At 34.1% G+C, this 12,159-nt stretch overlaps 1 protein-coding gene across 1 annotated transcript in view; it reads right to left on the bottom strand.

Moving 5' to 3' along the window:
• The window catches only part of LOC103520478 (sex determination protein fruitless-like), a 15,920-nt gene extending 4,268 nt beyond the window's left edge, over positions 1-11,652 (bottom strand). Inside the window, exon 1 of the mRNA XM_008485574.3 lies at positions 11,081-11,652. The gene's annotated coding sequence lies outside the window, so the exon portion shown is untranslated. The remainder of the gene's footprint in view (positions 1-11,080) is intronic.
• Positions 11,653-12,159: the final 507 nt, after the last annotated feature.

Below are 12,159 nucleotides of genomic sequence, written 5' to 3'. Positions count from 1 at the left end.
TTAAAATATGCAATTTTGCCAATTTTATAACATTTCTTAAAAGCGAGTATTTTTTTGAGAGAAAAATTCCTCTGCAGGATCCTTTAAGAATAGTGAACGAGACCGTAAAAAAATTTCAAACACACCTAGAACCCTTTACAAATCAGCGCCCTACTACTTTGAACTCTTCTTGCTATCTCAAGGGAAATAGTCCTTTCGTCTAGAATTTTACGCTAATAAGTCACAAGACTAAAAGTTTATATGGAAGAACATCTAGTGCGGAAGTTAATACTTCTTATAAGAGAAGAAAAGTTAGACTTATTCCCGAAAATTTTGAGGGAAAAGACTAAGTTATCTTCTATTAATATAAGTCTATTAACTTCCAATTACATAGTGTGTAATATAAACATGGTAGTCTTGTGACTCTATTACCTAAAATTCAAAAGTAAAAGTTTTACTTGTGTTACAAAGTCCCAAGTGTTTTAGCCGCGTTTTGAACAGCATCTTTTCCTCTATCCTTCTTCAAAGAAAGTGGTCAGAACAAGTCTAGCTTCAAACGATAGTTTTTTACGTCTGAAGGGGCTTTTCCCGCATTTACTTCAATGCGGGAAGAAAAACCTAGTGCTGAGTTAATACACACGCGCAAACGGTTCAAAGGTAGATTTAGACTGGTTGGTAAGTTCTTAATTTCTCTTGGTATCAAGACATTTATACCAGTTTAATTTAAAGTTTTAGCTGCAGCTCAATTTTAACTCTTAAGAAAAGCAAGCAAGTTTCCTATCACACCTTTTACATGTCTTGTGTTTGACACCTTTTTGCGGGTCCAAAGGAAACGCTCCTTTTGCTCCAATGGAAACTGTTTTCTTTAACTCACACTGTTTTAACCTTTACTTCTTTACCCTCTACTTTCTTCACCCTTTTCTCCTTCTCCTTCCCTGCATTTTTTTGGGCACAGTTATATAAAAATAAAATACACTTTTTCTTCTTCCTCCTTCTCTTCTTTTCCTTCTTCTTCCTCCTCCTTCCTTCTTCTTCTTTTTCTTTCGTCGCGATAAAAAATAAAAATGTTCATACCATAACATAGAAAAAGAACACGAACAATGAGGGACAGAAAGAAGAGAGAAGAGAAGAAGAAGAAAGAAGAAAGAAGAATAAGAACAAGAGAAAAACCGGAGAGATATTGAAAGGTGAGGAGAAGAAGAAGAGTAAACAAGTCAAGTCAAGAGTAGTAAGGGGGGGTCGGAAAAAGAGCATGGGAGATAAAGAAATGATTCTCACAGGGTGGTATAATAATTATCCTAAGATAAGTCAATGTGTTCCAAAGGTTGTTGAAGTAACATTTTCGTTTGTTTTTATAACAAGTAAGAATAAAGGGTAGTGGTAAATGTAAGTTAATAAGGGAAGTGGATAGATACGAGACTTAAGATAAACGTAGTCCTCTTTTATTCGCTGAGCAGAGGAAAATAATTTACTCAGATGATTTAACTTATAAGATTTTTAAAGTAAAGTAAAAATACTACAAGAGTGATATCTGTCCGACTATATAATCCATGCAATTGTTATTATTATAGAGAAAGTTGGTATTGTACCATAAGTTTTTCCAAATCGGTAAGAATTCTAACAAAAAAAAGGTTTCGAGAGAGGGAGAAAAAAAGGTCTTCCATAAGGTAATGTCTAGTTTTCTTGAGGTTAACTATGACATCCTATTTATTTTGGAGTTTAAAAAGGGCATCCATACGTTTATATTTTTTGTGAAAGTCGTATTAGGACTGCCTAGTTTGGTCATTATCGTGAAAGTTTTCCGCGGAAGGGTAGGGAGATGGTTTTAAGTGCTTATTTTCAAATTTCAAGCATTTCAAAAAAGAACAATCACGTTTCACACATAACTGGAAATACCTTATCTCACTTCTCTCCCTTTCACTCTCTTCTTCTCTTCTCTTTCCCTTTATATCTACATAGACCTCTCATATCTTTAACCATACATCTCCTTAACCATTCTTTCTCTCAATCCTTTTCTCTCCATCCCTCCATCACTTTATCTCACACTCTGTCCTGCTCTCATACAAAACATTGAATTCAAATACAGGGCTTCGCTCCTTCTCCTTCCCTTACCCACTCTTCCTCTTGCCCTCTCTCCTTCTTCCTAATTAAAACTCCTTCACGTAAATCCCTACTTCTACCATAGGTACTATTCACATATTATGAAGTCACTCATCTCAATAGGTTTACTCTTACTTTTAAACCACAAAATCGACCAAATTGACAATAAAAGCAGAAATAGTAATGACATTAATGAGAGGAGAAAAAGATATTTATATGCCGCGATGAAATAGGAGAGAAATAGCTTAAACCATAAACTTATACTCTAAGATCAACCAAGTGGAGGTAAAGAAAGGTATGTAGCCTTCTAAAAGGTTTGGCAGGATAAGCAGAGAGGAGAAAAGGAGAAGAAAGAGGCGACTAAGGAGAGAGAATGAATGATAAAGAGAGGCAGAAGAATATTAACTATAAAGAAACAAAGAGAGAAAGAAAGAGAGTGCAAAGGGATAGGAGCACGGTGAGAACTATATAAAGGTATTTATGACTAAATTATACCTAGTATGTGGTGTAGCCAGTAACTATAACTGTTCCTTTATTTGAAATGCTGTTTGATATTGAAAATAGCACTTAAAACCATCTTCCTACCCTGCCGCGTATAACTTCGACGATATATATAGACAATTCGGGCAATGTCCATATATGACAGACATTCCAAAAAAATAAAAGTATGGATGTCCCTTTCATTAAACTCCGCATTTTAAGGATCGGGAAGCCTAGATGAGCTAAGTCTCAAGAAAAACTATTACAATTGACTTACGGAAGACTCTGTTGTGTGTTCTACGGGATACCCTGCTCTCGAAAAACAATATATGTTTTCATCGAACTTTCATTAAGAGAAAACTTATTGGAACAATACAAAACTTTGCCTTGCTACTTCTCCTATTTTATCATTAAACAATATATTCATGCCGTATTTAAGTGAACAGGATATCACATGTAGGACGTATTGTGTTACCTTAAGCTTTAAAATCTATAAGAATATACATCATCTTGCTGTAAGGTGAGAGTAGGTCGTCGTGGCTCAGCGAGAAAATATTAGGACTTTACGGTTTACCGCGTTAAGTTGGATCGCGAATCGTTATCTATCCACTTCTCTTATTAACTTACATTACCACATAACCTCTTTATTCTTCTCGTTATAAACCAAACGAAGTTACTTCCAACACAGTTTATTAGCCATTGACTTTATCTAGGATAATATTTCATGACATACAGCTCAAGGGTAATTTACGTGAAGACTAATACGAAGATCATTTTAACTTCCTCTAAGGAATCCTATGTCTAGTATAATATACTCAAAGACTTACTAAAAATGTAAAGAGGATAAGACTTTTATGTGCACGGAGCAAATTAAAACTAGCGGAACATAAACTTTTGTTTACTTTTTTACAGCATGGAAGTTTTATTTTGGTTTGTTTGTTGTGATAGAAGAAGAAAAGGTTTGTTTTATTGCTGGGTAGGTAGGCTTTATAGTACTGGTAAGATATAGGTAGGCATTACACATTTTACTGAAGGTACTGTATATTAAGGGAAGTTAGGTACCTACTTTGATAGGTAGGTATCTATTTATGCTTTGGAATCTATTGGTAGTATTAGTGGATGTGCCAAAGTCACCATTTTTCAACTGTAACAAGAACTCTAGAGGGAGATGCAGAGATGAGAAAAAAAAAAAATAAAAAAAATAGTGGATGTGCCAAATTTACAAGGTAGGTACCTAATGGCCAAAAAATTACTCAAGATCAAAAGTAGGTACATACTTACATGGAGAGAGAAAAAAGAGTGGTAAGCTGGTAAGTCTTTTTTTTTATTTTCCTAATTTTGATCATGCTGGACATACACAATAAGAAAAAAAAAAAAATAGTCCCGGAATTCGAACCCGGGACGTTTTAAAGTCACGGAAAGCAAGAGCAAGCACCCCTGACTACCAACCGCCGTTGCTCCGCACTCTCAAAGTAAAATTCATGACGCCATTCCGTGACGTAAACCAATACTCAGTTCTGACGTCACAAAAAAAGTAACTCTCCCTCCCTCTCTCTCGTAAGCACGTGTCTGGGTGTAACAACTAAAAGTACCTAGATACTTATGTACAGTTTTTTACAGTTCTATATACTCCCTCCTCCTCGCTATTTACTTTGTGCTGGCACATTGTTCTATTGTATAGTTAGGTAAATAGGAGGAAGAGAAGGGAAAAAATGAAAAAGTTATGTTCCGTGAAAGTTCTATATACTCCCTCCTCCTCGCTATTTACTTTGTGCTGGCACATTGTTCTATTGTATAGTTAGGTAAATAGGAGGAAGAGAAGGGGAAAGATGAAAAAGTTATGCTCCGTGAATTGCAGGGCAATAAGAAAAGCATCCCCGTTCAGATTGGAAAAGAAAATTTTACTTACTAAGCTGATTGTATTCTTTGTGTTATACTTACTGAAGAATCGAATGCATGTCACAGCTTTGGTAGTAAGTACTTAAAGTAGGCACATTTTTAAAGGAAAATTCCTAGGTGCTGAGCGAAAAATAAATAATATCTGTTATCGTATAAGCACATAGAGGTAAGTATAAGTGATAAACGCCCCATGTCACTGCGACCTGGTTAGATCTTTTGTGACTTGCACATAGAGGTAAGAAAACTAGTACAGCTTTCAAACTCAAGAAAAGGGCTCCAAAGAGCCTCCAAAGGCTTGACTAGGAATTCAGGCACAAAATCTAATGATATAAAATTTCCTTTTAGTGATGAACACTTTCACTACTTAATTTCATCAAAATTGGACAAATTCGAGAGTTATGGTGAAACAGACAAACCAACAAAAATAGACAGGACATTTTAAAGTTAAAATAAGAAAGTGGAAAAAAGGAAATTGCTTCTTTTTTGTACTACCTATTATTGTTTGTTTGTTATATGTTTGTTCTGTCTTATTGAAAAATAAAGTTAATTATCATTTTGAAAAAAAAAAAAAAAAAAAACATAAATACCCAGTAATTAGATGAGAAAAAAAGAGACAAATTGGCTATTTTTGTGAATATAGACTACCTACAAACAATTTATATAAGATTATATGTTAAATAAAAAGACACTTGTTTAAAAGTACGAATGCATCCTATTTGATTTTACATATTATTGTTTTTTGTAAAATATTTATTCTTTTTTGAAAAAAAAAACATTAACATACATTACATTTTAAAAAAAAAAAAAAAAAAAAAAACATAAATACCTAGTACCGTTTATGAAAAATCTTCGAGGAAAAACTTGAATCTCACTTCGTTCAATTATTGTACAATTCACTATTCTCTAATGAGATGGAAAAGAAAATACGCCAGTGTAAACATAACTTCACTGTATCTAGAATGAGAAAAAAAGAGACTTTTAAGTTACGTCCAGGTAACTACGAGAAATTTATTATTAATTTAAAGTTAAATGAAGAGGAGACAATTTTCATGATGCCCAGGACGATGTATAACGTTATAACAAGTATATGAATAATGAATTATACACGACGGGCTAATGTTAATAATGATCCTTATGATGATTATAGTTATGACAGTAATGCTTTTAGATTTATGCAGGTGGAATGTGCTATAAGTACGAGTACCTAGTTGCGAGAATTTATCCGCTTTGCCTGAGATTTTTCTAAAATCCTCGTGCTCTTCAGGAGTATGGGAAGATCCAGCTAGTAGCACGTGATTGCCCAAATGTAACCCTTCCAAATACCTACTAACAAACAGAAGGTAATAGGAGAAAACCATCCCGAGAACGAACCTTATCCATTTAGTTCAAACCTGCGACCTTGTGCTTAAAAGGCAGGTGGAGTTCCTCCCAGGCTGGCTGAGTTCAACAGAGTACCTCAACTAGAGAATTGTTCAAATCCCCCTCTGTTCTGGGATCCACTCTGTTTTCAGAACCACTCTGTTTTTCCTGGAAATACTGGGACTAAAGATGTTAATAATGATGATAGCAATGAGGATGATATGACGAAAAGGTCCCAGATATTATAACAATGTTTGAACAGTTTATGTAAATGAAAGAAAAACCTGGCGAATCTCTTTCCACTCAGAAAATGAAAGAACCTCTTCTATTCCCCAGAATCCCTGGATTCGTATAAGCTCAACCCGACCTATGGGGATGTTTGCCCCTATACCTAGGCCTCGGACTGGGCTTTTTATGTACCTATGTACCTTCTATTGATCTATTCCCTAATTACACTAATAATGTTGCCTTGTAATTTTGACATCTCCACTAATAATGATGCCTTGTGATTTTGGCATCTCCACTAGTAAAGATAGCTTTGATAATTTTTCCGCCTGGTAACTCGCGAAAGAAAATCGACTCGTCAAGCAACTTTCTCGAAAGTTAATAAAATCGGAAATCGCGAGTGCACAGACACGAACGTGTATGCAACTCTGTGCATATCTTGGTCCGCCTGGTAACTCGCGAAAGAAAATCGACTCGTCAAGCAACTTTCTCGAAAGTTAATAAAATCGGAAATCGCGAGTGCACAGACACAAACGTGTATGCAACTCTGTGCATATCTTGACGATATGTGCAGGGAAAATGCATTTGTCTATGTAAAACTCATTTTCGGAAAGCTCTCAGCTCGGTGCACCCAGCACTACAGTCGCGCATGCATTTCCCCACCTCCTGGACTTTAGTTTCCCAACCCCTTTCAGTATTTTTCCTCGTTTTTATAACTCATTTTTATTCGCTTACATTTAGTTATGAATCTTTCTTCTAGTCCATTTTCAATTCCTTATTTCTCTTTTCTTCCAGAGTAATTTTTAATTAAGTCACTTTTCTTTTGTTTCCAATTCAACTTTATGCATCTATTTCAGCGAGGATAAGTTGGTTATGTATTCGTAACACACGTGTGACAGATTATAATGCATTACAGGGATATGTGACACGATTAACAAAAGCTGGTGCTTCAACTTTATGCATCTATTTCAGCGAGGATAAGTTGGTTATGTATTCGTAACACACGTGTGACAGATTATAATGCATTACAGGGATATATGACACGATTAACAAAAGCTGGTACTTTTTGTGCTGCTCTCTCTTTTTCCAGTTGTGCAAACTATCTCTTGGTATTTTCTTCTCTTTTTTGTAAAGTTCAATAGATATGAACTTGAAAAGAACTTTTACAGAAAACACTTTTGTACGAGTTCAATGAATGCCTCTACAACTTTTTGTATGTATGTGTGTAATACTTTATTTCAAATGAGTTTTATTTACAAATTGATGTTCATTTACTTCGTTATAATTTAGCACTTATGGGTATGGGTTAATACTTACAGGACTTCCTACATACATAATATTATGTAGTTGAATAACAATATGAAAATTATTAGAAGACAACCGACTCGACTCACACATTATTTGACAAATTTAGGAAGATAAATAAAATGTCAACGAAAAATCTTGGAGCGATCTGGTTTTAAATAATAATTATGTCCAAACAGTGAATGGTGTGAAGATGACAGAATTACAATAATATTTAGGTGTCAAATTTGTAGTGCATTAGACTGTAGGGTTTTTTAGACCATTTATTTTTTTAGACCCTGTATTTATATAAAGGGATGCTCCCGAATGACAAAATCATGCTAATATAGGCAGGTTAAACATATTATGAAAATACAAACTTACAAACTAACCTCCTGTCTCCTCTCTTACAAAATTATCTCCTCTACTCTCCTAAACTCCTGTTACTTCTCTCCTCGCGTGCTACAAAATTACCTCCTCCACCTCCCTTACAAAATTCAATTTGTGAATGGGCATACTGCATGCCATGCTGATGCTATGAGCTTTATGTTTGTTCACAACCCAACTGCATTTTTTCTTCATTCCTTTACTTCTCCTCCCCCTCCTGCCTTCTGATGCTATGAGCTTTATGTTTGTTCACAACCCAACTGCATTTTTTCTTCATTCCTTTACTTCTCCTTCTCCTCCTCCCTCTTCTTTGTCTCCTCCTTCGTCTTTCTCTTCATCTAGCTACTTTATTTTTCTTTACTTTCTTGAGACTATAGGTACAAAACTTGGATTTTTCCCCCCGTAACTTGTGGTGACTAGGTACATGTAAGCCTGTCTAATGCTATTAAGTAGTGAAAGAAGATTTTCTCAATATCGTTTACAACTATTTTACCACGTCTAGCCAAGAAAGAGATAAAAAATATTCTAGATGGAAAATTCATGCTAGGAAAATATATGATAAATGTTGAGGAAATGCTATTGGATTTATAGTCTCCCATCCTGAATCCTGTGATATCTTTTGATTAAATTAAAAGAGAAAGAAAGAAAAAAGAAACACACAACAATTTGATTTTGAAAGTAACACCCTACGTATTGGTTTTGGAATCAGACTTTTCTAAAAATATTGAACGAATCAAGAGAATTCCAAGTTTCCATCCTTCGATTGGGATTAGCTGCTACATTTAGGTAATTTTCTTTCCATTTCTACCTATGTAGGTCTTACAATTAGAGTAATTCTTCAGCATATTTTCTATACGACTTCTTCTAGGTTTGTTCTTTTTGGTACTGTGCTACATTACTCTTCTTAATAATGAGTCAACAGGAATTTTAATTATCTAAATTCTAAAATCTTCGGCTGTAGGTCCATATTTCCGGTTATTTCAATTTTCAGAGCTCACGTCTTCATAATGGGCTACAATCTGGATGCATGGACTCCTTTCTCCTTTAGGTCTAATTTTGAAGATCTTCTTTAGGCAGATATTTATAGCTGATGTAGGTACCTAATATTTGGATAAAAGAAACGAAAAAGTTAATTATGTAATTCCTGTAGTGTGCTGATACTTTCTCCATATTTTACAGGTAGAATCTTCGGTACTGGTTACTTCTGTCTGAATGTCGGGACAATGGTTACTTCAGAATTAGACTGGCGTGAACGTTGAAACAATGTCACAGGAACTCTGGATCAAATCTTGGAATTTCAAAAAACGTTTCACTGATTGTTATTTCAAAGAAACCATCGATTTGTCTAAACCTAATTGAAGGAACACATCAATATAAATCATCGATGTTTTTTGCAGAATTTCAGTCCCAAGGGAGGATCTAGCAGCCGAGTCGAAAGTTGCTTGAAGGAAAAGTTGCTTATCCAGATGTTGATTACTGTTCAAGCTCTCCATCTTTACAGGATAGTCAGGATACTGTTGCATGCTGCTGATCAGTTGTTGCTTGGCAAAATGATGTTGCTTCAAGTTGTTGCTTGGCAAAATGATTTTGCTTCAGTGTAGGACTTGTATATTTTATAATCATTGCATAAGTTGAATAACTTTTATTGGTGTAAAAGATAATTTGAGTTGATCATTACAGATAGAAAGGTTAAAAATCTCAAAATTAATAGAGCATTGACTTTCAAAATCTTTGAAAGGTGAACTTAGGTTAGTACTATTATTCATGGAAATAAAAGAGAGAGAAACTCATTTCAATTTATGATTTGATAAGTACTATTAGGTTCTCCTTCTTTGAGCATCAGGCTTCAATACTCCACCTATAGAGGAAAAGACAGACATTAATTTTTGGTCATATTAAACCGACAAATTAATGAAAATTGACACGGTCAAGTAGGTACTTGAATTATTGACACGGTCAAGTAGGTACTTGAATTTTGATTATTTTTTCTTCCAGGTGACCATATGGGCTAATATTGAGAAGCTCATTTTATATTTTTGAAGATTTTGATTTGAATTTCAAATTATTCTGCATATTTTCCATTGGACTTTTTTTTCTTTTACAACTTTTCACACTGACAGCTGAGAAAATTTCATTTTCTGTAAAGCTTTGCCAGAGTTTCATACTTTCAAGCGTTTTATAAGGATGAAAAAACTTTTTTTTTTACAGAGACAATACCACCTAATACTTTCTTTTTTCATTTGTTGAAAAAATCATTTTATACTATGTATTTCAGACCATGTTTACCCACTCCTTCAAGTTGTTAGAAATTTGCCTACTTTACACATTTTCTAGAGAAAATTTTATGTGAATTCTGACAGCAAACAAGTCTCTTTAATACAATTCTTGAGATATAATTAGGTATAGGTATTAGGTAAATACTTTTGATTATTTGGGATTTTTTAATTGAATCAGCAAATCAAGAAACATATGTAGGTATAAAAGAAATGACTCTGGATTCGAAATTTTACTCAATTTTCATATGTAAGTAGTACTCCATAGGAAACTTCTATCTAATCTAATACTTCACAGTTTTGTTTTGGTGTATGTGCCTCAAGCCCCATTGGCGGATGTGCTTCAACTCCCTCTCCAAATTTTTGAGTGCTACCCAATTTTCTGTCACCAAAGAGCAGTACCTATATTTTTGTTTTCATAATATTTCTTTCTCGAGAAAAAAAAAAAAATTGGACAACTTTTACGTTTGCCAAGATTTATGATTCTGAAGGAGTCCAAAAAGTTACAACATTCCTCCAAACGTTACAGAGGATTATTTTTTCAAATAGTCTCACCGGTCCGTGTGAGAATAATGCTGCCTGTGAGTGTGAGATTGAAGATTTTGATGAGCTTTTGTTTTCATAGAAAAATTTGCCACTGCAAAACATTCAAAGAAAGAAACAAAAACAAGTCAAATTGCTGAAAAAAAAGAACAGTTTTATTGAACTAAACTTGGCACATAACTTTATTTTACAGAAGGATAACAATAAAAAGAGAAGATCATCAGAAATAAAAGTTTACAATGAAAGAAACAGACTTTGCAAAGGGTATAAATTCCTATGAAGTGTTGCGAAAATGATTATGTAGATATTGTTTCGTAAACAATATAAAAAAAGACATAAAATGTTTGCAATCTTACCTGCTGCCTGTGACAATGAAGATTTTGATGAGATAAAACATTAAAAAGAGAAGATCATCAGAAATAAAAGTTTACAATGAAAGAAACAGACTTTGCAAAGGGTATAAATTCCTATGAAGTGTTGTGAAAATGATTATGTAGATATTGTTTTGTAAACAATATAAAAAAAAAGAGATAAAATGTTTGCAATCTTACCTGCTGCCTGTGACAATGAAGATTTTGATGAGATATCAGTTAATCTTTCAGAACTTACGAGAAATATTCAAATGAAGTTGAGAACTTGATATAAATTCTATTAGGAAAGGTCTATGACAAGAGAAGCTTTCAGCAAAAAGTTTGAAGCAAGGTAAAGGATCAGTGCTTAACAGACATCAGAGCCTACTGGAAGCTTGTGCAAACTCGTCACGTAATATTACTGGGAAATTACCGCACAAAATATTTTCCGAAAACTTTTACGAGTTCGAAGTAAATTTTCGTTCCCAAAATAATGTTTACGTAATTTATGTATTTTTTTTAAATGTCGGAAAAAAATATATCTTTGATTAAAATTACACAAATAAAAGGAAGAAAAATTGTATTCTGAGTTTTTATAGCGAAAAAAAAGTGATGATATTGGTGAAGACTTGTAAAAAGGACGTCAAGTGTTTTTAAAAAAGCATTATTCCGTTTTGAGAGAGAAAAAAAATAAATCTTATAAATAAATAAATAAAAAATGTAAAGAAGAAACCCTTGCGAAATTTACCGGGTAATGTTAACGAAACGACAATATCTTACGAAAAGTCCGCCTGGTGAAAATGTATGAGTAGTAAAATTACCTTCTTGTGTCGTTCAATCCTTTCCATTCTGGTGGACTTAAATTCTACAAATACAACTTGTCGTGAACCGCAGTCCCCCAAAATTCTCCTTCTTCTGGAGCCTTCCGAAATTTGGCAACTAACCCGGCGATGACAACTTTGTGAACCGCAGCTCTGAATAGCTCGGAACCTTAAAATTATGTGAACCAAAATAGGTAGGTAAACGTCTTTATCAACAAACGTATACAAATGTCTTTATCTACAACAAACGTAGGTATACAACTATACTATGGATTATTAAAAAATCCTACAAATATTTTGACTAGCTCTACACGTTCATTGTACCCAGGAAAATTCCTGTAGTTGGTGAGAGGAAAACATTAACGCGCCTCAATTGAGCAAGGGCCACCTAGTGCGTCTAAATTGGTGACAATTAATTATAAATGTGCATCACGCACTTATTTATACAGGGTGGTCGGC

The sequence above is a fragment of the Diaphorina citri genome, unplaced genomic scaffold, assembly GCF_000475195.1.
Source record: "Diaphorina citri unplaced genomic scaffold, Diaci psyllid genome assembly version 1.1 scaffold3673, whole genome shotgun sequence".
NCBI classification, from domain to species: domain Eukaryota; kingdom Metazoa; phylum Arthropoda; class Insecta; order Hemiptera; family Psyllidae; genus Diaphorina; species Diaphorina citri.
Note: the sequence above shows the minus strand (reverse complement) of the source record. Positions and strands in the feature narration are given on the sequence as shown.